The sequence below is a fragment of the Strigops habroptila genome, chromosome 1, assembly GCF_004027225.2.
Source record: "Strigops habroptila isolate Jane chromosome 1, bStrHab1.2.pri, whole genome shotgun sequence".
Lineage (NCBI taxonomy): Eukaryota > Metazoa > Chordata > Aves > Psittaciformes > Psittacidae > Strigops > Strigops habroptila.
The window spans coordinates 83316043-83343004 of NC_044277.2; the positions used below are offsets into that span (position 1 = coordinate 83316043).

General features: G+C 40.8%; 1 protein-coding gene across 4 annotated transcripts in view; it reads left to right on the forward strand.

Annotated features, from left to right (window-relative positions):
* Positions 1-26962, forward strand: part of CDH20 (cadherin 20) — a 119979-nt gene that overhangs the window by 17105 nt on the left and 75912 nt on the right. The window contains exons 2-3 of one of the 4 annotated variants that reach the window (XM_030503911.1): positions 13756-13944; positions 14028-14117. The exons of the other annotated variants lie outside the window; for them this stretch is intronic. The gene's annotated coding sequence lies outside the window, so the exon portion shown is untranslated. The remainder of the gene's footprint in view (positions 1-13755; positions 13945-14027; positions 14118-26962) is intronic. 4 annotated transcript variants of the gene reach the window in all.

Consider the following 26962-nt stretch of genomic DNA (forward strand, 5'->3'; position numbering starts at 1 on the left):
TCCTTCCTTTAGTTCTTCAGTAGGCTTTATTTTTAAGCCTTTTCTGCATGTTGTAGCAATGATTGCATCACTGAAACTGTGGGTTCGCAAGCCAGGGGGTTCACCTTGTTTTTAGGTACTTTTACCTTCTGTAGGCATCGGTCCACTTCTGAAACAGCAGTAATTTGCCCTTTGGGGAAGGCTCCGCAATACTGCAGCTCCACACTCTTCTTCCTCTTCTTTGCATGCACATACACTATATCCAGCATGAATTTTGGCGTAGCTTCCAAAAAGGACCAAATTGTATTCTTCTGATCTTTCTCTACGTATCTCATTACTATAATCAATGAGAGATGCATACATTTGCATAAAGGCAGCATTTATCCTGTATTGCATGTCACCTGCATTGTTTTAAATGTATTTCATCTAAATAGAGGTTTTGTTCTTTTGAAGTAGGAAAACTAATGATATGTTTACGCTCCCAGGAAGTAAACAGTGGGCTATTAAAAACAACCAATATATTATCTGTGACCTTATTTTTTTTCCTCAGCTCATTATATCTTTGGTGGCCATAGTATTGAGAAACTCTGTCTTCTGCTTGATAGCAATTAATCATATAGCTTGAAATGTATGGCCTGACGCTTGCATGCTTGGGTTCTGGCTGACTTCAAAGGGACTTCCACATGTCGTGTTTACAGGCAGCTCTCCTTTACTGAACACTCTCACTGACATGTTTGCACAGCGCCTAGCGCAGTGGGATCTCAGGCTTTATTGGGACCCTGCTGTAACACAAATAGTCATCAGTACTGCCTGTCTCGTGTTTTCCTTTTTTTTGTTTTCTCAGTATTTTACTTCAGTTGGCCTAACAGAAATAAATCATCAGCTTTTATCCTTTTCCAGGCCTATTCCTCCACAATCAAGGATGAGCTGGGAAGCTACTTATGGGAAACAGTTTAGCCGTCAAGCTATCTCAAACATGTTTTGTTTACTCATGCTCACTTGAGCGAATTGTGTGCTTCTGTGCAATGGTAGCAAGTACTTATCTTGAAGCACATGCTTATTTCTATCAACTTCAATAGAACTTAATCACCTGCCTGAGGTTCAGATGTGCTGAAGGGCTTTGCATATTTGGATACCAAGGTGCCCCTCAGGAAATCCGTACCTATTTAGTCCTGCATGTTCAGCCTTTCTCCAGGTTTCTGCAGGTGCTTGAATTTCATCAAAAGCAGAGATTTAGATCATTTGTGTAAGTGCTTAAGTGAACTTTGGCACCTTTAAAAGCTCTGCTGAATCTGGACCGATCTGTTTAAGAGAACCCAAATGTTTTGCAAAAAGAACAGATTGATTTATAATAGGAAGGCTAATTGCAAGTACTTTCCCTTTTTGTATAGCTGCAGTTGAAAAGAAGAAATGTAATACTATTAGTTCCACTTTAAGGAGTGATGAGAGATTTAGTTTACAAAAATAATCATTTCTAATTATACAGATGTAAGGAGAAGTGGACAATAAGGCCAGCAGTGAAAACAAAAAAGATCTTGTGTGTTTTTTCCTACCTTTGCATTTGTGTGAATTAACAGGAAATTACAGACTATTAGAAAGTTGATTGAATTTTGTTTCTTAACTTTGCTGGTTTTCACTAGGGTGATCCTTACAGCAGGTGGCTTTCAGTTAGTTTTGTTGACAGTGATGGCTAATGTTGTAATGATCCTTGGGAGAAGGAAAGAAAAGAGATTCATTGCAGTAGGGATAAGCTAGGCCAGGCAAAGAGACAGAGTACATAACCACTAATTAACTCATGTAGTCATTAAAAAAAAAAAATTGAGAAGAAGAGGAAGGAAAAACAACATGCAACCTGAAAGAGGATTGTAAAGCATTTCTGCACTGCAGATCAGACCCTTGAGCTTTCATCACACTGTGCATATGATATTAGATGGTATATATGAGCCAACTACATATAAATCACATTCTCCCAGTGTTGCAAGTCCTTGTCACAGAGCATATTTAATTTAACATTGTAATATTTATTTTCTAAAGTTGTAAGTAGGCCAAAACATTCCCAGTAAAATGAGCATTCTGCCACAGCGCAGTGCCTGACCTACACTCCAGTAGAAAATTAACCCTAATTCATCTTCATAGTGACCCTATGCCAAATAGCTATTTCAGATGTTCCTTTCCTGCCCTTCACTGACTTTGTGAAGTGAAGCTGTGGCAATTTTGCCTAATTCAGTTTGGATTTTTAATTACATCTATTCCATTCATTTGTTTCCACTTAAAATCATGTTGTGCTTGGGTGACTTGTAAGCAAGCTTTGCTTCCTCTTAGTATCCTTTAGGGATAAGCATAAGTCAGAAGGCGTGTATGTCTGTTGAAACCATGTCAAACGGGAACTGCTAGCTCAGATTTAAACCAGAAGGCTTTGTTTTCCGACACAAAGGGTCAAAGTCTGCTTAGTTATTTCCATGTGTCCCTTCCCTCCCCTTCCCTCACTCCCTTCAGGATTATTTTAAATTCACATTATGGATGAGTGTTTGTGTGCATATGCACAATTCACTGGAAAACAGAGGCCCTTTATTGTTCAGAGCTCCTCCAGAAGTGATTCAGTTTGGGCATTCATCTCACAACCATTTGCACATCTCTAAGACCAGCAAGAGTTCAGTCAATCTGCTAACAAAGTCTGTTTTCAGACACTATGCGGAGAAACCTGAGAAGCTTCAAGCATCTTTATCATACGTTTGGGGTTTCTTTTTATTCTTTATAAGAATTACTAGCAATTGGTTAAGAACATGTGTGCTTATGTTGCCTATTGTTTGAACGATTAATACTATGTTTTGCATTATACCACAATACAGCTGGTTCTTTTGCACCTCCTAAGATTAACAAAGATATTGTGTCTGATTTCTGTGATATTTTCTATATTTGTAGAAGTGAGCATATGTGGGCTGCAACGAAGGTGCATAGTGAGAAGGCTGCAGAAAGGACACTAAGACAGTCTGAGTCTTCTCACTGAACTCCTGCCAGACACAGATGAAAATGTTTCGTGACAAAGTCTATCGAATTGCCTTTATCTTGTGAATGTAAATTAATCCTAAGAAGTTACAGTATGGGAGGAAAAGGTGAAATTTATTTAAATTAAAATTAATAAAAAAAAAAATTATCAAAGTCAGGTGACTTCTGATTTTGACATTACAGGCAGAAAAGTAAAGCTTAGCTGTCATTTCTTAGCTCTAGTACAGCTCTGCTTATGAAGAAAAATTCAACCATATGGGAGCATATGGAAAACCCAGAAGGTTAATATTTGTGGGAAAGTACCTCCTACAGGTGGCATTATAATTAACCTTGTGGGTCCTGAGCTCACACGTCAGTCAAGTGTGCATGTGTGCCACATCCCTGCGTGGGACAGGAGCACAGTTCCCATGCCAGGACCACCAGGAGCTCCTGGCCACCCCAGGGGCTCGGGGCAGGTGAAAGGCAGGGAGTGAGGCTGTCACAATGCACCTGGGCCACTCTTCCCTGCCAGGAAGCTGCAGGTAGCAGCGCTCACCCACACCCCCCAATGTACCCAGCAACTGGGAGTGGGGTCCCTGAAAGTTGAGGCCATGATGTCGGGCAGCGCCGTTCTCTCCCATAAACACTGTTGAAATAGTGGTTGGGAATCTGCTTTCTTGCACTCTGTGACTTCCTGCTCCCCCTCACCCTGGCATGATCCTGGGGCCCAGGGTCTCACCAGCTGGAAGAGGAGAGGGAAGCTGTGCCACAGTCTGTTCAGCCTCACTTCTCTTTGTTGCCTTGGCTATTATTAATGGGCTGGTAGGACTTGGCTTAATACAGGGTTTTGGCACTCTCCCTCCCATACTTGGGGCAGGAGCTGGGTGTCTCTGTGTAAAACACAACCCTGTGGCAACCTCTCCTTCAGCCCTATGGGCAGCTGAAACCATTCTGACTGTGCCCTGAACATCTTAGCATAGGGAAGGCAAACAAGTATAAGGAGCAGCCATATGCAGAGATAGTCATGTGTCTGGGACATTGGCGTATTTGTTAAGGGGATAAATGGCACAAATTCATTTGGGACATGAGCTGAAGAGGGAAGATAGGGAAAGGCAGGATCAAGCTTGGGCGAACAGCTGGACCTGTGTTTTTCCCCACAACATGTCTGTGCCAAACACAGTTGTCCAAAAATTACTGGAGAGGGTGAAGAAATGTGGCTAACTGAGTATGCACATCTTAAATAACAACAGCACAACCAGAGAGTACTCACCTTTGAAAAAACTTGAAGCTTTTGCATAGCTTTAATACATGCATTTTGCAGAAACAGTGCAATGTTTCAAAATAAATGATGCTCACAGAGTCACAAGCTATGATTTATCTTTAAGCATCCTCATGCCATGTGGTTTATTAAATTTCAACCTTGGCTCTCAACAGTTAGGTGAATGTAGATAATTAATTTGATTATCATTCACTCAGGCTGTTTTGTGAGTGACTGAAACATCCCCATACTGTTGCTATGAATATTTCTGTTAGCTTGTATGAAGAAATCATAAAATTCTTTTTTGTTCTTTTGCTTGCTCGCTATCTTTCTTTCTAGCAGTGAGTTGTTCTGTAGTAGCTAGTGTGGGATTACTAATGCCTGCCCTAATGCTTTAATGCTTTTTGTTGAGCACACAGTCAGTATTTGTTCTTAGCTATGCATGCATCTTCTAGTCACATTAGGTGATCTTTTTTTCCTTTTCCTTCATGCAGAAGATCGAGGAGGAAAAGCACAGACATCTTGTTACATTGCAGTTCTTAATGACTGTACATGTATCACTTTAAAAAAAGTCATACTAATTGTAAAAAGCTGCCTGGCTATAATATACAGGATGAAAAGTGTTATGCATTACATAACATTAGATTAGATTATATTACACTTCTTGGTTGCAAAATTATAACATGACTACATTAGTTTAGAATTAGAGCAGTAAGTACCTAAATATAGTAGGTGTTCTTACCTTATTTACTTTTTATGACAAAATAAATGGAACTTGGTTTTACTGGCATCCATTCAATGCATTCTGCAGTAAAACTTCCACTGAGCTCCTGAGATGGAGCTAACTTTATGTGGTGTAATCTTATCAAGCACTGTAGGCAGCCTTCACACCATGCATTACAGAGGACACCCGATCCAGCCTCTCATGGAAGGTGCTTACCGCACTACTGACTAGCAAAGAGAAAAAGAGGTGGTAACCGTTGTTGGGCCAGATGATAAGCTGGGCAAGCTTTTGGACCCATAACTTTAATTCAGCTACATCAGCCCATCTAATGAAGGATATTAATTCTGCCCACAAGACTTGTTGCACGACACCAGCACTACTCTCTCTTACTATACACTGCACTCTTCTGACGAGTTCCTGCAACAACACTGAAATCCCTCTGGGGGAGCTAATACAGATATGCTGGGATTAGGAAAGCAGACCAGCAAAAAAGAAAAAACAGGGCTTTTTTAAGTGGTGTGATCGTCTTTCCCTTCCAAGAGCAATTGCAGACTTGAGTCTAGGGTGTTTGAAATCCCTTTTTTTTTTTTCCAGGATAGAAATTCCACCTAGAACTTCTAATAATAGTTTAGCATGGATTGTTGATTTCACTTATGAAAAGGGCCTCTAAAATTGTGTTCAGTCTTGCTTCAAGCCTTCAGGAGTATTTCTTCCCAATTTATGGAGTGCATTATGGTAGATGCTAGTAAAACCAATGATTTCGTGAAAGTGACTGAGAGACTGCAAGGAAAAGAATGTCCTTTCTCATCTGGCTAAATGCGATAGTTAGATACCCTAAGTTGTTCATTGTACCAGCAGAGGTAACCTACTGCAGTTCAGAGAAATGGGCAATGTTTGCTGTAGAAGGATAACAGTGGGAGCCTGCACCAATTGTGTTTCTTCTTCTCAGTGCCCTTTGCCTCTCCTTTGGACTGGGAGTGCCTTGAAAAGGTTATGGGGAAATACTGTGATAGTGAAAGTGCTGAGGTGTCTCTTCTCACAGCAGGCTTCAGTCATTGCTGATGCCAGTCTTCAGATGTGACATATTTGCTTATAAAGGTGGAATTGAAAATTATCAAACATATCTTAAATATCAGGTCTGAATCCAACTCCACTGAGTTCAATGAGAATTTTAACACTGAATTTCATTGAAATATTCGGCTCACTAATACATATAGGAAATGGCAGACAATATCAGTAGCCCATGGAGGAAAACAAGCTATCCTACATTTTATACTACTATTATTAGTTATTATGGTCATCTCCCAAGGCGTACTGAATACTGGGATGACACACTCCACAGAAGCATATAGGAAGACTCAAATCCTGTAGCTGAGAGCTTCAAACTCTAAAGCACCACATCTAGGTCCCTGTGGAAAGCTTTTTCAGAGAAGCATAAGCTTTTCCCTCCCCCACCCCACCCCCTGCCTTGACCTGGCTAGTCACAGATCTTCTTGTCAGGTTCTTATGTTACGAGATGTATGTGGCACATTCTTTTTCCCAAAAGCTCTGTATCTTACATATAGAGTAGACAAAATGTAGTATACTTTTCTCCACTTTTTTTTTACATTACTGACAGTAAATTTTATGTAGAGTGCTATTAAAATAATATTGTGTTATATTATTTTGTTTTTAATAAAACATAGGAACTATGGATCAATTTAAAATAACTTTTGAATTGCTGCAGAGGACACAAACTTATTCTAGTTTTGCTATATTGCTGTTGTTACTAAATTCAGATAGCATTTAGACTTTTGTGGGTGCTAGAGGAAAAAACGAAAAAAGCAAGATTGAAGTTCCTGTGACTTGAGAACCTGAATAGATACTATGTTGAGGCAAGGTGTACCAGATAAAGAAGAGTTAAGGCAGCAATAGTTCGTGGTAATGGTATTGTAACATTGGTAATGTAATTCTTGATAACAACGGCTTTTCTCTTGAAGGTAGGCACCTAGAATAAACAGATTAATGTTATTTGCCGATTAACCTCAACATCATCATATGCCAATGAGCAATTGGAAGGGAGCCTTCAGGAGTTTTCTGACTGTAAACCAGAGGGTATCTTAGGAAGTCATTTCTTATACAGGCCATGAAGACAGCTTTGGGGGACCAGAGCATGTGCAGCCACACAGGCTAGCAGAGAAATTGGAGCAGTGCAGAAGAAGAAAATGGGAAGTTATATAGGAAAGTAGAACAGTGTAGGATCTTTAAAGCAAACGACTACTCTTGATCCCAATAAACCTCGAGTGGTGGTACGTTTGCCTAGTCAAATACATTGTAAAGTAAGACCAAAATATTTGATTTGGGGTCTGAACTGAACCCCCTACATTATAGGCAGATTTTCAAGAAAAATAGGGGTGGCTACTTGTCCTGGCAGCTAAAATCAGCCTTTACACACCTGCTTGTAACTGCAGAATTAATGGGCATGCACGGATCTTGCTAGGCTACTTTGAACTATACTGAAAGACAGATGTTTTATTAATCTTATTCTGGTTAGACTACTTTGAACAAAGCTGTAAAGGAAATACTAAAATATTTTTGCTGAGATTATAATAACCTACCTAAGTAACATTAGTAAAGCAATAGGTAATGGTGACAAATTACCATGGAACATTTATGTGGTAGAGATCACGCTTACAAAAATACTGAATGAAATGACGAAGGACTGCAAAGCTAAAATAAATTCCTGACTCTCAGAGGCCTATCCCATGCTGAGATGTGAGAGCTCATCAGGGATTTGTTTCATTTAACTTCTAAGTGAGAAGTAAGCAGAGAAACAGTTGGTATCGTGAAATTTAATAAGTTGCTCCAGGAGCAGTGCAATTAAAAAAGCCTGGAGTCCTATAGAGTTGTTTTCTACACCCATAGATGTTTGTCCCTCCTCTTGAGTAGCCTTATTGCCTCTGTTATGGTTCCTCTAGTCTAAGCCAACCCAACAACATCTCAAGTTTGCTTCCCCATGCCCCATGAGTGTCTGCACAACACTCCAGACTCTTTCAAGGCCCCAAGGATCTGCTCCATGGCAAGGTCCAAGCCAACCATATGATAGCTGGCCAGCCATATCCACAGGCTGCCCACCAGAGGCCAAGCCTAAAACCACAATCAACTGGGTAAAATTTACTACAGGTTTTCTCTCTGTGGGACACTCATTTGGGTCTTTCTTTGTTGCAATTTGTGTAGGGCCTTAATGATTTCTGGTGCTATCAGCTCTGAATTCAGCCAGCTGAAACTGACTGAAATAACTGAAACTGAAATAAGCCAACAGGTTTCAAATTAATTATGGGCAGCCTGGATGGACAGGCATAGATAGAGAGCCCTGTCTTAAGGAGCAGACTATGACTGTGTGAGCTCTGATGGCCCTGGCTTTGAAAAGGCTCTAGAGATCCATCAGTTGGTGCTAGCATTGTGCTTGATACTAGAGATGATTCTGTATTATGCAGTCCTGTATCGATGATCCAATCCCAGGTCTCAGATGTGCAAACCTATTGAGGGACTGGTATTTTCTGTATTTTTGTGGCAACAAGATGCTCAGCACCCTGGGCTGCTGCACATCCAGAAACTGACTGCTGTCTGCTTGCAGATAAGTGGGACGTGGGCTGTAAATCTGACGTGCTGGACTGCATCTGCAGAGAGACTATACCTCCCATGGGCAGCGTGCCTGCCCAGACCTTGCTCCACAGGCACTGGAGAGTCATTCTCTTCATGTAACACATATTTGTCTAGAATTGCCAAATTCCCGAGCCTGCACTGTCCTTCAATATTGATATGGTGGCTCTGTCACAGGGAGAGGGATGGCTAAATTCTGTCATTTCTGTATGAGACCATGCTTGAAATGGTGCAGTCACTGAAAGGGATTATATTCCCAGAAGGATGAGAGAGCAGAGACATCAGCAAGGCAGCAAAACCCCTGCCTAAAGTGTAGATGAATATTCTTCTTTTTTGTTGTACAATGGAGTGAATTCAGGACTGGTCAGTTTAAAAATGAATGTAATATAACTCTTTCCTATTCGGTAACACTGAGACGTTAGCCTGACCCTGGTTTTGAGCAGCACACCATCCTCTGGCACTGTCTCTGTTAATTTAAGGACACGCTTAAGAAAAGATGCACGTTTCTGCCTTGGTAAATTTAATGGCGCTGAAGTCCATCCCACTGCAGGACAGCAGTTAAGTACCCGCTTAACTTTCAGAAAGTCCCTAAGTACCTGCTGTAATCCACTCTGAAGCAGATGATCATCTCAAGTACAAAGACATCTGCCTAGAAATGAACATGCATTGAACTGTTCATTTCCTTACAGTTATTCAGGAGGTTTAATTACCCTGTTATGCAGTTAAGAGGGTAATAAAGTATTATTAAAAAAATTATTAATAGCTCTTGGATAACAATATAACTAATGCTTACCCGCAAGTAAAATCTGTGCTGATTAGGATTGTGCTATACATTGGTGCTGCTGGAAGAGCTTTTGTAATGAAATCTGTGCATTGCCAAAACTTGAACAACCGTATAGTCTATTATGCATCTTCCAAAAACCATCAAAATAGTAAACAGGAAAGCAAAACCTCTCCAATGGGTTCATTCAATTATGAAATACTGTGGAGGAGGTGCAGGAGAAGGAGAAAAAGAAATTCTTTCTAAACCTTGCAGTAATTAGTTGCTTGGCCAAGAGATGAAACCCAAAGTCTTTGACTTGAATTTAATGTTTATTTAAATAGCAATTGCTTCTGTGTCCTAGAAATGATCCTATATTACCCATAAGCAATCCACATAGTACACATAATCCCAAATCAACAGAAAATTTTTCAGACTTCTCACCTTAGCCTTTCCCTTTTAGTGAGCATTGCTTTCCTTCTTTTTAGGAACTTGCCTTGACCTTCAAATGAACAGCTAAATTCCCTCTTCAGAAAATACAGGACGAAGTCATTAACTTTTTGAAGTCAATGTCCCTTGCTTCAGTGGGCAGAGGGTCACAATGAGCTGATGAACAAAGCTTTGCCATTTAGGCACTAGAGTCAAAGAACGGGGTCTAATTACCTGCCCAAACAGGGCAAACCAAGTAGAAAAAGAAGACTTTGGGTTAGATTTGGATCTGTGCTAAGCTGCTGAAAACTTCAGGGTAATCAGTAATGCTACTTCATATTTAAATTTGGCTCTGTGTCCACTTAGTGCATTAGTCCGAGTCTCAGAATGTGTAATCAGCAACCTGCAATTAACTCGCTGTGTTTGTACCCTTCTGATTAATCATAACACTCCGCATTATTATTAATGCAAACAGTTACCATGAAATATTTCTTCATTAGTTCTGGGTGGTTGACTTTTTGGTTTTTCTCTTTCCTACTGGAAAAAATAATTAGCCAGGAATAATACAATTAAGAATGTTTTAAATCAGTTTTATTAACTTGCTTTGTCTAATCAGTCGTGTGTTCCTCAGTCTCCTTTAAGTTCTATCAGAGGAGCTTCTTCTGCACTGGTGCTTCTTCAAGGACTGTTATGAGAGCTGACTGTCCTCCCCTGGTGACTGTGCTACATACATATCAGTGGGGGCAGTGCCATGTAAGGCCTTGACCTTTAATTGGGACGAGTGAGTTAGCTGGACGATTCTTGCATTTGAATTACAGCCAACACTATCAGGCAACTCCAACCTGAGCTACATCCTCCCCTCGTAATGCTTCCATCTGGCATCATCAGGCAATACCGCTTTGCAAAATGCCACAGTGGCACCATTTGGGAAGATTTGCTCTGGAGAGTGTTCAGTAAATTCTTCAGACCAATTCTGGGGAAGCAGGCACGGATTTGGAAGTATTTTCTTCTTATGTTGGCAAAGTCATTTTGTTGTTGCTCTTCTGAGCTCCTAGGATTTAAATAAGACACTGCCTTTGGGTATTATTTGAATACCAACAAAACCAGCATTTGATTTCCAGGAATTGAAGTTCTGTTACAGCTCAAGCAGCCTCCTATCTCTTACCTCTAAAATTTCTAAGTAGGGCAAAATTTTAGCTCCGTTAATGTCTGGAAAAACCTAGGGAAGAGTTGTGGTTTGAGCCTTTGCAATACCTTGAAAGCTTAGGGGCAAGTTTTGTTCTCATTAAACAGCTAAATCCAGGTTGCTTTACATTCGTGGTTGTTGTTGGTTTATTTCCTTGTGCTTTAGTTCTTTCAGTCCTCTCGTTAGTTAAGTCAGACCTCTCTTGCTGGAAAAATGGGGGGCTAAAAGGTCAGCTCTGGCTTCCCTTACATCTCCCCAAAGCAATGTATCAGTTTGATAGAAAGCATCAGAGGAGGGAGATTTAAGAATCAATTGTGTGACTGAAATGAAATGGGTTAAGGCTTTATTTCTGAGAAAAAAAATGCCTCAAAGTATAATCTTTCCCCATCACAGCAATAGGCAAAGACATTATTAATGCCAGTGACATATTAGGATGAGAAGTTTGTAACTGGAGGCTTGCTGCAGCCAAGCTAAAAATGTAGGTACTTTAGCAATTGCCACTGAAGACAGAACCAGAAGTAAGCAGCCTAAGCAAATTAGCCCTTATAGTACCTAATCATGAGAATACCTGCTCTGCCTCAGTGCTGTTGTGGTCTGCAAAGACACAACAAAGAGGCAAAGACAATCCTTGTAAATCCTTAGGGATAACACCGGACATGGCCAAAACCTCTGGGTGTAGTGAGACAACCACCATTAACACTTTGCCTTGCCTCTCAAAATGCCTTTACTTTTTAATTCCAGAAAGAGTCCTTAACACTGAAGTGTCCTGCTGGTCCTCATGGTAAACTTTATTGCAGAAGATCACCTAAACTAAACAAAGATTAGCCTACCTCCATGGTCACTTGGCTCTCTTCTATTACATGTCGTGCTTTACTGTTTCCTACCTTATTTTTTTTTTCTTCAGTAGCTTTAAGCTTGTTCATTTCTGGCTTGAGGCTTGATCTTTCCCATCTCCTCTTGTTTGACTATACCTTTCTCTTTTTTCTTTGCTTCAGGCCTAACTAGTTTGTTCTTTTAATACTCCCTTTAATACTTCACTCCTGAAGGTGGGTTTTCCAAACACTCAGGGGCACGGTGCACATTGGGGGTGGTGATTTCCCAGTGTTTGCCACTATCTGCTCCCTATTCCGAAGCCCTTCGTCACTTCTGCTCTCTGTTCTTCACCTCTTCAGGCTTGCTCAGTGTCCTACCATTTTCTTTTGCCATCCTATAGCAGCTGGTCCCAGCTTCCTTGTGGAAGGGCTTGTAGGCAGTCCGCCTCCCACAGGGAGGGAGACTGGCTTTTGTCTAGGAAAATTTGGTACTGCACAAATCTCCCTGAAAGCAGCCTCTCCATCCCAGCCATGCTCATTTATCAGTAAAGACAAAGTTTCCTTGTTTGGGGTGGGAGAGAAGGGAAAAGGGATTATAAGACCCATTAACTCCAATGCCTATGAAAAATAACTTCTGCTCCTTTAATTCTTCACTTTATTTGGGTCTTTTTGATAGGTTAATGGTTTGTTTTTCTTCTCACCACTCCTGCAGAGACAGTCCCTTCTCCCATTTTGTCTCTATGGGATCTATTCCTCCTTGCTGTTGCAGTTTTTCATTTTGGTTTTCTGCCCAGTTCTCCATAGAAGACACCTGTAAAAGGAATTATTATTTTTGTATTATTACTTTGGCTTTCTTTGACCTGCTTGTTTCTTAATGCTTCTGATTTAGAACTTTTCTTTTCCCAACCATTCTCTTAGCATGTTTTTGCTCTTTCACGATCTTTTACACTTGCAGCAGCCAGGAAACAGCCTGCAGCTTAGGGTGTGGTGCAACTTCTCTTCTTCCAGACACAAGATATAGATAGTTTGGAGACAACATCAGCCAAGCTGCATACAGAAGATAGGAGCATGGAGAAACAGTGCAGCTTTGCTAGTTGTAAGGGCTCTGTCAATAATAACCTGAAAATGACACAGAGAAGAAGCAAATTTCAAAGCAAGACTCTACTGTTCTGCACTTCCGTATAGTATATAATATCAGAAATAAGTCCAGTTTTGAGTGCTTTCTCATTACAATAACTTTGTAGTAATTTAAAAGGCTGCCCAAAGCTGGGGGCACTGGAAAGGCAGGCAAGACCCCTTTTAGTAACTCTCTGAGTAGGTGCACCTGGTCATAGCTCTTCTGCTTATCCTCTACGCTTTCACAGATTTCCCTCCTGAACCTCCAGGCACCTCCACTGGCCCACCTTGTCCAATCCCTGTAAATGTGCTACCACTGCCCTTGGTATTTGCCACATCCTTCCCTATATTCTCCTATCAGGTGATCATAGATGGTCTCGCTAATGCTGCGGTATCAGAAGGGAAAATGGTGCAAGAGAGTTAGCCTCTTAACTGTGCCTCTCATTTAGAGGAAGAGGCTGCTTACTTCTGCTTTTTTTTTCTGTCTTTCCCGCTTTCTTTTTTCCTCTTTTAGTAGTGCCCTTTAATACAAGAGTGACTTGTATTGACCATGTAATTCTTCCAGCAAACTCATTCTGCTAATTTCAAGAGTCTGTTGGTGCTGTTTTATTCTTGTCATGTCAGATGCAGTAATCCGGTTTGCATTCATGATTAGATTAGGAAGGACATGAAATACTTGCATTTGCAAAATTAGTGTAGATATTTACCAGTTGGCAGCTTGTTCTCTTACTCCTCCCCACCTCACTGCTGGAAGCCCTTAATCCACTACTCAGGTGTATAAGTTGATGCCTTGCTGTGAATCAAGAAAATGTTTTTGTATTGTTAATTTCTGTGGCATGACCTCACCTCATGTTGTCTTCATAGACACGTGCCATACCATAACCTGATGAGATGTAACCTATACTCTAACAAGCAACAGGGAACCAGTATGCTGACAATGCCTTCCAGCAGCCTGTCTTCAGACAGCCTTGTGAAAAGGACAAAAAAGAGAAAAAAAAGGCAGCTTTGCTCACCTAGCTCCTATGGAAAGGTCTGCAAAACCAACACTACATGGTGAGATGTGTGTCATTAAGAGTCTGATGCTCTCTGTGGAAACGATTGTCAGGGACCACTTTTGCTTTGTTCACCCCCTTTAGCATGCTCCCAAGACCTGCAGGACAATGAACAGATAGAGAGCACAGGACAACATATGAGCCTACAGCTGCCCAGAGCCTGTTTCCAGAGCAGTGAGTATTAACTGGGTGCTGGAGTCAATGATTTGGAGGCTCAGAAGCCCCCTAAAGCCAGCACTCAAACTCCACCTGGTTTTAAATTGACTCTTTTCCCTTTTTACACAAACAGGGTTCCCTGACTCTTGTTCCCTGTATGTCACCCCTCTGCTAAAACCTTTAAGATGAAAGTTCTTCCAAGTGCATGTATTGGCCATATTTACTATTAAAATGCAGGTACCTTTCATCTTCCTAGCACTTTTGTAGGAATATTCACAACAGAATTAAGCATGCCTAGCCGTGAAACTCCACTTTATACTGGGAGTTTATTCCTGTGGTTTAATTTCTTGCTCCCATTTCCCCAGACATGATCTCTCCTTCCTGCAGCCCCTAAAACTCTGCTAGCAAACTCAGCATGCTCCTCCCTGCCCAGACAATACTCCAAAAGCAAGAGCAAGAAATAAAGGCATGCCTCACAACCAGACCTCAGCTTTGTTTGCAGTCAGTAAAGGATGAAGAGATGGGCCACGAAACGTTAGCCAAGGGCTGCTAAGGTGTTTGTGCTTCAGCACCAGCCAGGGACATGTATTTCTAAAGTCCCTGGTGAGAAAACACTGTTGGCAACTCTTTGAAGTTTAATCTTCTGGGATGCTAGTTTGAGCCCCATGATGTATTATGACAATGTCATCCCAGAGTTACAAACCTGCATACTTTTCTGCCAAGGAAATCATTTTCCAAATATGCTGAAAGCTGCCAACTAGCTCTTTGTGCAGCTTAGTAAATTCTAGGTAATTTTCTCCTAGGAAAGTGGAAAGAGTGTAGGGGGAAACAATAAAGAAAAATAATCTACAATTTCCCAGAAATTACCTAGAATTGTTTCTTAGGGAGAGCATTAGGAGATGCATCAGGGGATGCTCTTTCCTCTCCTGCCTGCAAAGCTGTTCACATGCCACTGCTGCCCTGTGGCATTTTCACCCTTTGCCCCAGCCTCTGCAGCCTCCCTCTCTGCTCACTCTTTCCCGTTGTCCTTCAGCCACATCTCTCCCCACCCACAGGCTGCACTTTACCAGGGAGGCAAGGAGCCACCCCCAATCTGCCCGGAGAGATGTGTTTCCAGCCTGCTGACAGCAGGATGGGCACAGGAGCAGGTCAGCAGCCTGCCACATCTTTTCAGGGGTGGCATGAGGGAAGGAGAGCTGCCTTTCCTGAGGGCAGGCTTTTCCCAGCTGAGGATTCATCCGGCTAGATCAGGGTAGTTGGTTAGTATTTCCCATGGCTAAAGCCCCAGTGCCCCAAGCAAAGGGAAGTTAAACACTAAAATATCAGCAGCTGTGTCGCCTTTCTGGTGCACATCAACAGAGAGGAGAAAAAGGCTGTTTTCCTTCCCATGGTGGCCTTGCCAGGGGACAAGAGCTGGGTGGGAGCCAGCATAAGGTGTGGAGATAAGGGCTGCAGTGCTCAGACCCCCAGGAATCACCTGTGTCTTAAGGAGTGTGACATGAGCCCAAATTTGTGTGAGGGAGGGTGCTGATGGGGTGGCCTGGGCACTCGGGACTGTCCTTCACTCAAGGGAATGAAGAAGCCAGGCTGCAGCTGCCTTCGGTATGGACAGTGCATCTGTTCTCTCCCTGAATACATCCCCCTGCCAGGAGACACCACTTGCCTCTGAGTTTCCGGAAGCACTCTGGGTCCCCCCATGAGGGCACCCTTGTGCCAGGTGCCACCCTGCTATCACAAGGTAATCCAGAATAGAAAGAGTTGGAGATGGAGAAGTCTGGCCTAAACTGTGGCTGAGCAGAGAGGGTAAGGAGTGACAAAGTTTAAGCAAAACCAAAAATAAAAGCCTCTCTCAATTTTTGTATAACTGTGTTGACATACGAAAGCTTAGCGACAGTTTATTTAAAGTGACTCTGTTACCTATGAAATTGCAAAAGACCGAGTCCTTTGGTATTCATGAAGAAGAACTCATGAATTCTATAACAGGTAAGTTTAAAAATGCAGCAGTATGCTGAATGCTGATTACTGGGCTGTGTAAAAAAAAAGAAAAAAAGAAAAAAAGAAAAAATCAATCAGATCTGTATTTTACTCTGTTATTTTCATTCCAAGTTGATTTCATTACTTCAGCAAGCACAGTGCTAACGGCTGTAACCCTACACTGCTCTCATGAACTGCATTTCTTGGGCTCCTAAGTCCCCATCTCTCTCTGTAATTTGCTCACAATACTGCAGAACAGCACATTTGGTTGATGAGAAAGGCTTGCAAGAGCTAAGGACAGGAAAAAACCCACAGTGTAAGTGAGAGTGCCAGGCACAAAGTGAAGAGTTGAAGTGTGTGTTTGTAATGTATCAGTGGTGCGCTGGATTATTCACACTTCTGCTCCACAACTTGAAATTGAGGGTGGTAAGAACAAGATGTTCAAAACCTATTTAGATGATTTCTCAGGGGGGTGCTGTATAAATGTGATAACCATCACCAGTGGGAATACAACAAACAGCAGGAAAAAAGTAAGCAGCCTCGTTTTTGGTGAATTCATTCTGAGTCTTATATGTCAGGAACCATTGTACTTCTCATCTGAAATCCAACTCCCAGCCTTATCCCAGCTCTCCATCAGCCCTTGGACTGCAGTGAGCAAACTTCTTCTGAACGATTGTCGGTTTGTAGCCAGCGTAGGCAACGCATCTCTGTCAGGAACAGTAATGCGTGTCGACAAGTGCACATTAATTTTAGATTATTCATCCTGACAAGGCTGTTGATTTGGAGGTTTGCTGCAACTGTTGGTTTAAGCAGGCACAGAAGGAAGCTGGAGGCATGAACAAAACCCAAAAGGGGACTTCTGGGAGGGGAGCTAATATCCTGATGAAAAGTCTTCCTAAATTTGTCTAGAGCTCAGCTTTCAGCTGGGAAAGCTGAAGTGAAATAGAGATGTATTTCAAGGTCTAGCAGCACAGGAGACGTAACCATGGCAATTTAACCTATTCAGGCTGAGATAGGAAGAAGCAGGATCAAGTTCCTCCAGTCCTTTTATACAGAAAACGCGTCATGTATGATAAAGGATGAAGGAAAGGTTGACAGTGAATGAATAAAGGAAATTAAACAAAATCCATGCAATGGGAGGCTGTCCTGTGCTCTAGAGCTGCTGGGGAGGTGTCCTGCTCAGCCAGTCACCACAGCTAGGGCTGAGAAAAATTCTGTGTTAGATTTTAGCCCAAATAAAGTTAATGATAAACTGCCCCCTGACTTGAAAGAATAAAGGATTTTGCTTTACATCACCAGGATGAGCTCTGTGAGGGACTTCTCTCATAGAAGCGTATGGAGAGATACAGTCCACTGACGTGTGGTTCAGAAGGGCCTTCGTCTCAGAAGGAAAAAATAGAGTACACTGGAGGAGTTTTCTTCAGCATGTGCAAAGCATCCACATCTGCTATCTGCTGTGCAAAATAGGTGTAACTGCCTCACTGCCCACCAGACTCCCTGTGCTCCTGTGCATGAGGGTCTTGAAGCATTTCAGTGAGCTACTATCAAGTGATGCAAATGCATTCATAAGACTTTGGAAACAACTTCATGGATCATCCATTTTCATGGATCACTAGTCATTCAAACAAAAAAGACTAACAAGCAGTTGATAAAATTATTGCATTCCTGTTCACACTCCTTAATATTTGTCTAAGTTGTTACCCTGAAACCAATAGAACTGAGTGAGTAAACTCCAGTCAGAATGTTCAAGGGATATGCAACTTGTTACATAGTAAAACTGTCTGCCATTCCCACAAGCAAGAGGAGAACTTGCATAAGAAAAGTAAGGAGGAGAGGGAGATACTGTATATTCAGATTTGGTTTGAGTTTTTTTAATGATGCAGACAGATATAAAAAATATAGGTGTGTGTGATAGCATCTATGTGCCTTGGTTTTACAGTGAGGAATTCCACAGCTGTGGGACAGGAGACTGATTCTGTACCTCCTACCGTTAAACATCAGTGTTTGCTTTTCTCTGCAGACTACATTTTTAATGTGCACTGCACAAATACAGGCAGCACTTTAGCATTATCTTTTGATAACCACAGCTTAATGGTCTTCAAATTCATATAGTCAGACAATAGTTCTTGTCATGCATAAACTTTTCTATTATTAAAATAAAATTCTGGTAAAAAAATAGCTTGTTTGAGATTTCCTCACAGAGTACAAAGGGCTAAAACTGCCATTCTCTTTGAAACCTCAACAGCAAGGTCTAAATGTTTGATATTCTCCTTAAGGAACAATTTAACCCATTAACTCTTAGTATTTGCAATTATTTTGGTGAATATGGACCAGAGCATTCCAGATGTGCAAGTCTTCAGACACAGGTTTCATTCGTTCTTACGAAAGTGCCACCTTCTTGTGCTGGGAGTGGCAAGGAGAAATGTTGAGGTAGTGTATGGGCTTTGCTTCTGAGGTTAGTAAATGTCAGGGCTGTGAAGCCTAACAGAAATGACAACCAGGCCTCAAGAGACTGCTTGTTCTGTAATTTTAGCTGTGAGTACCAAAACAGTGATGGTTTAGTGTTATTGGCTAGTGACTACAGGTGTTTACCCAGAGACTGTGTTGCTGCCTGTTTAGCATACTTCTCACCTGGAGCATCCATGCTATTTAAACCCTGCTCTTCTCTGCAGCAGGAACAGTGCCAGGTAGTGACATGGAGAGGAGACCAATTTCACAGGTGAAATGGTTAAACAATAATAATCTCCCTCCAGCTGTAGAATTAATACTGGAAATAAAATGTAAACTGGTTGGTGAACCTTGACACAGAGTCAGCTTGTTGGAAGGGTCGTGAAGGAAGGCTTAGGCTTCAGGTGCAAACAAGTTGTCACTGGGAAACATTGGTGGCTCACAATCACCTGCAGCTGAATGCTTCACAAGGGCAAGGGGTGTCTCCAGCTACATGGACTTTCAGAGCAACACACAGAGCAAAGTGGATGCAGCTTTCCCAACAGAGGATGAGCAGCCCAAGTGAGTAACTGAATAAATAGCATGAAATCTGGCAATACTCAGTCATCTGAATTCAGGTGAAAAATGTAGGCTGAGTTACTGAACCTGCTGCTGCTCCCAGCAGCAGCGCTAAGCTGGGAAGCCTAACATGTTTTACCTCATGCCAGGCTTACCAGCCTCTTGCAGCTGGATGGGTCCAAGGCAGAGGGCCCTAATTTAGTATGACTTCCTAACCTAAGGAAATTGCTTATGGTAGTATGTGACAATTTTTTTTTGTTCTGCCTGAGCACATTTGTCCCACTGCCTTATCTTCATTTTCCTTTTACATGCAGAACTTTGTACCCTACTGCTGCTTCCCTTTCCTTCCCCTCTTTGTATGCCCCAGCCTGCATCCTGCATGCACAGGTACAGGCAAGGGATGACCAAGACTGCGCTATGACCTGCATTTTATTCTCTACTTGGAAAGAGTGGTGGAAGGGGCAGGCAATTCCCCCTCAGACTGCAGCAGACTGTGGAGAGGGTTATATGGCATGTTCGATTATGTGAAGAAAAGCTCGTTTTGAGTGCCAGTCAATTACAGCTAACTATTTTCAAAAGATTATGGGTTGTGAGTGCAATGGCATTACGGAGTGGAAGGCTGAGGTTTGTGGGCCCTTTCTTCACTCCTGAGGAAAGACAAAGGGGGGGGGGGGGGCGGACGACAAAAAGAAAGAAGAGTAGAGCTGTGAGTTGAAGAGGATTTTGTAAGATGGCCCTTGAAATCAGATAAACACTGAGAAAAATCTGAGTAAGAAACTCTTCACCCGTCACCATTCTGTGCTCTCAAATGTCTTACTAATTCTTTTACATACTGATGCTTACAGGATTTTTCTTTTTCCTTTAGCCATAGCTGTTTCACTAAGATTAAATAACAAACTCCAGGATTTTCTAATATTTGAGTGTGCTATAATTTTAGTGGTCATCCTTACTCTTTTTTCTCTAGCACAGCTCTTTCTCTCATCAGCTTAATATTTAAACTGGATTCATTTTTAATGCCTTAATATGCAAACACATTTATGTCAAAATTGATTCAATATTTAAACTTGTTCTGTTTCAAACACATTTTATGCTTCAGCTGCTTCAACTTGTAGACTATTTCAAATGTGGAATTGATTCCAAAATTAAGCAGGTTTAAATGTTCAGTCAATTTATTTTAAACTATGTGTGTGTTTGAGAGACCTGTATTGAGAAATTATAGGGGTTTTTTTACTGGTGCTTTTGCAGTTCACAGTGCGTCAGCAGTTTGAAAGCAAGTCTGCGCATATGGCTGTTCATAACTTGCCAAGTCTACTATATGGCAAATGGTTACCCTGTGTCGAATATGGCATATAGACCAGCTAACCCCAGGAACATATGTTTTTCTGTCTTAAAAACATTTGTTGAAAATTAGGGTGAAAAACTACCTATCTGAATGTCTATATGTTTAAATATATAAAATAATGCCCTTCCAAAATATGCCATTTCCAAACATAACTGTGAATCTAGGTTGCATTTGTGGAACAGCTTGGATAGCCAGAAATGAGATGTGGTGATGTGCTAGCTAAAAGGGAAGGGGATCTGCAATCACTACTGACAACCACTGAGAGAATCCCTGCAATCTCAGTCAATTCTCTCCTCCACGTGAGAACCTGCTTACTCTGAACCCTGAAAAAAGGTACTGGGTATTTCAAGAAGCAGCATCTTTGCTCTTCATCCTAGCACTGTTGCTCCACTGTGTAAAATGGACAAATATAACTTGGAACAGAAATTGAAATCAGATTTCCAGACTCTCAGGTGAGTATCCTCACAGATCCCTCTCATTTTTCCTTTGTACTCATGGATGCTTAATTATTTATGCAAAGTGGCACAAAACAAACATGCAAGATTAAAGAAGATACATAACCAAATTTCTTACGAACCACTGGCTTTGGAAGTCCAATCTGAAATCCTTTCTTTCCCTGTTTCAAAGCAGAGATTTGGAGCCTGTTTTCCTACTTTTTCAAGTGCATGTAGAATGTTACGAAGTCTATTATTGGAGTTTTAATTTTTATTAATTTTTTTTTTTTCCCCAAAAAAATCTCAAGTGGCACTGAAATCTCACTTCAGTGAAAGTGAAGAGAGTGAAGTGGGGTGGTTTTTTTATTGGTTTGTTTTTTTTTTTTTTTTTTTCCATTTCAGTGGTGAGGAGCAGAAAAATAAATGTGGCTTGAAGCAGTTCTCTTTTGGTTTGGCTGTTGAGAAAAACCCTCTCCAGAAGACTTAATGTTTTGTAGCTGATTTTTTTTTATATCATAGTAGAAGAAAATAATCTGCAGTTTTTCAGCTGGTATGACTTTTTTGTAATCTTATGAGAGAGAAAATGTACTGAATGGTTGCAAACACCTTTGCAACTTGATGCACAGGTGATGTGTTTTTATGGTAAATGAGGAAAGACATATTTTATGTTGTCTGGTTTGTATAAATGGCCAAAGGTGCTCTGCTTCTGTTGTTATTGATCTGGTATTTTTAATGAGTATTGAAAGAAAAAAGGTTAAGTTATTGTTAGATGACTACTTGTGACATTGTTGATGCATTTTAGCAAGACCTCTACTCGCAGCATTTCCTATCATTCAGAGACTGTTAATTTTGAAGATGCTGTTCATGCATTGCAATCCAAAGCGAAAAAAGCTCAGGTAAATTACTTATCAGGTTGGTTATAATGTGTGAGAGTAGAAATTAGTTAGAGTTTTGGCTATTTTTCAAGACTCCTATAATTTAAAAATAGTTTCATTCTTCAAAATGAGATGTTGTGTAACATCAGTTAATTATGTAGATGAGCTATTTTCTTGTTCTCTTCAAATTAAAATTTCTAAGTTGTGAACATCTGAATGTTGGTTAGAGCACACATATTAGCTGCTTTCATTTCAGAACCCTTTAATACACACAGAAGTATTATCACCACAGTGGTTTCAGATTAAGAACTGATAGGTTATACATATCTGCTGATATAATTTGTAAAAACAAGAAGTAGGTTTCACATTTGCATAACTTTTTAGATTTACAGAAACTTAGGTTTACAATGTTAGAAACTTTTTATTTAAAGTTATATTTTAACAAAACCATGTGTAGCATAAGGTAATTGCATGGGTTTACCAAGAGCCTGCCAGGTTTCAGAAAACGCTACACATCATAGACACACAGATGCACACACACACACGCTCCTACTGAATGAGTATGTTACTGTGTTGTATTTGCATATTTCTTTCTATCACTTTGTAATTTACGGTCAGTTCAGGTACTGGTGAATGCTTTTTTCCCAGGAGGACAGCAGCAGTAAGCCAATGAAAATATTCAGGTGCTCAGCAGTAGCAGAATCGGGTAGGAGAGTGAGAAATGCAGCCAGTCAGCATCTAGGCAGATGATAAAAGCAACCTGAGGCTGCATTGATCCTAGTTAATTAAACGTGCCCAGGACTGTTCTCTGGCGCCGAGACCAGTAGACATGAAACAGCCCATGAGACTGGGGACTATTCTTACAATCTTGAAAGACTGACAACCACCGTCCACTGCCCAGGCATCGTTATTTAATTTATTGCAATAAATATAGCCTAACAGTTCACATCAGAGCTAACTTTTTTAGGGCATATCCAAAACTCCAATGCTAGCACACGATGCTATGCAGACTTACCTGCTTGTTTTCAGAAGCAATATAAAGGCTTTTGGATTAGTAACTGCCGTTCCTGTGCCGCTCCCTTCCCAATGTATGTGGCAGTGCAGCCCCTGATGAAGCTGGACTGTGCCCAGAGTCACTGCACTGCACCATCCTGCACCCCAGCTTTCCTGGGCGTCACGTGCAGGAGCAGCTGAGCTCATCCAGGGCACAGGCATGACGTTGGTTTTGAGTTTCATTCCTCCATGTTGGAGGTGGATGGGAAGCCAGCTCTACAGTATCACAGGCAGGCCTCCCAGGTGCAGCCAGAAAAAGGAGGAGCACAGCATGGTCCAATAGTGAATGGGTGAGCTAGACTTGTAAAGACAGGACCTCTGTCCCTCTGGGAAAACATGCAGCCATTGCAACCTCTGGCCGGGGCCTAGTGAGGAGGAGTAGCCTTAGCATCATGCCCAAAGTCTGCTTTGCTGGAGAGAAGGATGACGATACGCAGTCACCATCCTTGAGACTGAAGGAAAGTTTTAGCAGTGGGAAAACATAATTAAGATGCAGTCTGAAAGGAGGTCAGGAAAGTTATTTGGGTGTGAGCACTGTGAGAAATTAGGAAATAGAAAATGTGCTAACAAATCACTGCCTGATATATGTAAAGTACCCTCTGTGCTGCCTGGGACACAGCCTGACATGAAGGGAAAAACCAGCTGAATTATGTGTTGGTTTCAGCGGGTTTACTGGTCTAGAGGCTCAACGGTGTTAACACGACCTTGTCACTGAAGAAAATTAGATAATTAAATACATCTATGGTTTTGACAGAAATCTCAGTCTGCTTAATACCATGGTAAATAACTAACTTAGAAATCAATTATCCTTTATGAAAGATGCAGAATAAGGAAAGAGAAAGATTAATGCATCTGATATATATAAAAAGCAAAGTAACTTCGTTTTAGCAATATAGCACATTTCCTTAGACTTTAGCTGTAAAAAGACCATTTGGTAACCATTTGGCTGATATTAGAGATCATAGTAATTGTTGCTGTTAAAGAAAAAACAAAATGCCATCTGAGCTGGGTTGGAGCTGTTTTGTCACATCTTAGGTTCCCTGAAGACAAGAAAAAAGGGACAAAATGTGCACCAAAGAAGGAGCAAAGAGCACCAAGGAAAGAAAAAATTTGCTTTGGTCTCTGAGACTGGCTCTTACTTGCAACAGTGCTTCTAGAGAATGGCATGCACCTCATACATTCTTCTTCATCTTTTCAAGAGCCAGTATCTTTGGACTGGTGCTGGGCTGACTTGCTAGTAGCTCGCTTTTTGATGGTATGCCCAGTGCAGCAACCAAAGCTGCCACTTTAGCCAAGCACATCAGATTCACACAAAAAGACACAGGCACATCAAAAAGCACATACAAATGTATGTAAGAACATCCAAATCACACACACACAAAAAAAAAACCACAACCAAAAACCAACAAAAAAACCCAAAACCAAACACATAACCAAAGCACAACAACAAAAAACCCAACCAAATAGAGATGCAGATGGAAAAGAGCAATAAAAAGAAGAGGGAGAGGTAGAAATTCATTCAATACCTAATAAATCTTTGCCAGAAGCAGTCCTGAATCAAAAGAGCTGCTGATGTCCTCTAGATCTCTCTGATTCTTCCTTGATTCAATCTCAGGATTTTCCAGGATCAGGGAAAGTAAGATCCTACAATGCTAGGGTGCATCCTGTGATCAGAGGAGATATCCCCATCACACACACTACTATCTGCTTACTTGTATTTTACTAATTATACTTCCTTCCAATCAGCTTTCCAAATATATCCCTCCCAAAGGAAATAGTAGGTGGAGTAGCTTATTTCCCAGCACACTGTTTTTATACCATTGATTTCTGGTCTTATATTCTTGTGCTTGTTGCTCAGACTTCAGCAGAGTTCCCGGTCTTAGTCAGTTGGACACCTCATTGCTCTCCATGGCTTTTGCTGACTTTTTTGGTCAGTTTTGAGCAACAGGCTGAGCTAGATTCATGTTACTTCAGAAAAAGTAGCTTCTTACAGCTGCTCAATTATTGTATAAATACCATAAAATGAAGAAAACCAGCCCTACCAGATCTAAATATTCACCAGTTGCAATCCAACATGCACACAGTCATAATAAGTTTGTAGAGTTTTAGGAGCAGCCAGTGATACATTAATCAGTTCTACACTGTAGTTTGATACATGAATTATCTAGTCAATAAAACATACACTTGTATACCTTCAGTACCCAAAGTTTGGGAGCTCTGAGTCCAGGTACTCTCTTTATGGGTTATCTGCATTGGTGTAATATCTAAAAGGCAGATCAGCTGCAACACTATGACCATATTTCTCAAAAAAGTTACTGTGACTCAGAAGATCTCAAAGAATTAGACTGAGATGAGCACAGGAAATGTTAAAAGTTGTCTCTCCTAACTTGCAATATATATTTATGAAATGCACAATGCATTAGGTGATATGGGCTCCTATTTTCGTTAACTACACATTTTGAAACGAGATTTTTCTTTGTCTTTTAAATAGCTCTTGTAAGAATAAAGAATATCATTACATCAAAGGAAATATTCATATAACCCAAAAGATCTGACATAAGCCCTCAAATGCCAGGCAACCCGTAGAAGATATTAGAATTCCGTGTCTACCTCTAGCCATAATGCAAATCAGTAAGAAGTTCCAATAAAATGTCATCTTTTATGCTGTAATTCTGTGACAAAAGGACCTGAAGGCAGACAAAGTGAGTATGCCCAGGTGTTTTTTTACCCATACTTTTTCTGAGTATGCCCAGAGTATGATCACTTTTCACAATGGTAACATTGTCATTGAAATCTTTTTTAAATGCCATGATTTGTTACCTTATAGGGCAGGGTTTGATAAGCCTCAGAGACATAACCATATGCTAAGCTAGCTTGAGATTCACTTTGCCCTTGAAGATGGCCTTGGGATGTTCTGCCCTGTGGGAACCTTTCTCACCTCCTTGACATTATCAAACCCTCCTGCCACTATTACTTCTGATGGGGGCAGTTTTGTACTTCTTACATTGCCTGTCAGGTCCTCTAGCAAGAGTATGGAGATGGCATTGAGTTCAGGATGCAGTCATGCCTTTCTAGCCTCTGTCTGTCTGCGTTAGGAGTCAAGGCTGTACTTATGCTAGCAATTTGCTTTGGAGCAGAAGTATAGCATTGAAGCAAATGTGCGAAATATCACCATGCACCCCATACTGGTTGAAAAATCTACACAGTTCTTAAAAAGACAGAACAAGGACAAAGAATATAAGGCTTCTATCCATACATAGTGGACAAGCAGAACAGAGCATACAGTACTTTGGATGCTGTTCCCTATTTCTTTATGTTTATTCAGATTAACTTTTAATTCTATGAGAGAAAAGACTAATCTTGAATTCAGGATTTTTTCTATTCTTTTAAAATGGAAGAACACATACCACCTGTAATGAAAATTCTAATAAGCTAATAATAAGTTATCAGGATTTTTTCTAACCATCAGATTTTATGGGCTTGAGAGTTAAGTAATGAAGAAAGATCAATATAGACAAAGAAATCAATATGCCTTGCATGCACTGTTTCCTAAGTTCAGAACAAGCTCTCAGAACTGTCTGTAATTCCTCCACTGTAGCCATATATTTCGAAAGCTGTGGAAAATCGGCCATGTGAAAAATGTTCTAAAAGCAAAACCAAAAAAAAAAAAAAAAACCACACCACAAAAACCTAACCAACAAAACCATGCATTTGTTCTCTTGTTCAGTCAGAAAAAAAAGATTTGCATATGGTGTCCAACAGAGATGATTCAGGGACTAGTGATGAAAATTACTACAGATACAAAAAGACTTCTATATGAAGAGATAGTGAAAATCTTGAGCTGCTTAGTCTGGCAATTAAACAAATAAGATGGAGCATGATAAAGGTATATGGAGTAATGAGTAATATAGAGGAAGCAACTTGGCAACTCCTAATTACCCTTTCTTTATAACATATAACTAACTGCTAAGATGGGATATATTTTTACTCAAAAGCACAGTTAAATGTGAAATTCATTGCCACTAGCTATCACTGAGGCCAATAGTCTAGTGATAAATACTAAAAGGTTAGAAATGTATATGTATATTGAGAATGTCTGTTGTTACCCTGCGTCATCTTAAAAATACAATATCATTAAGACATATTTTTCCAAGAGGAAGCCAAATCTAACATGCTTTT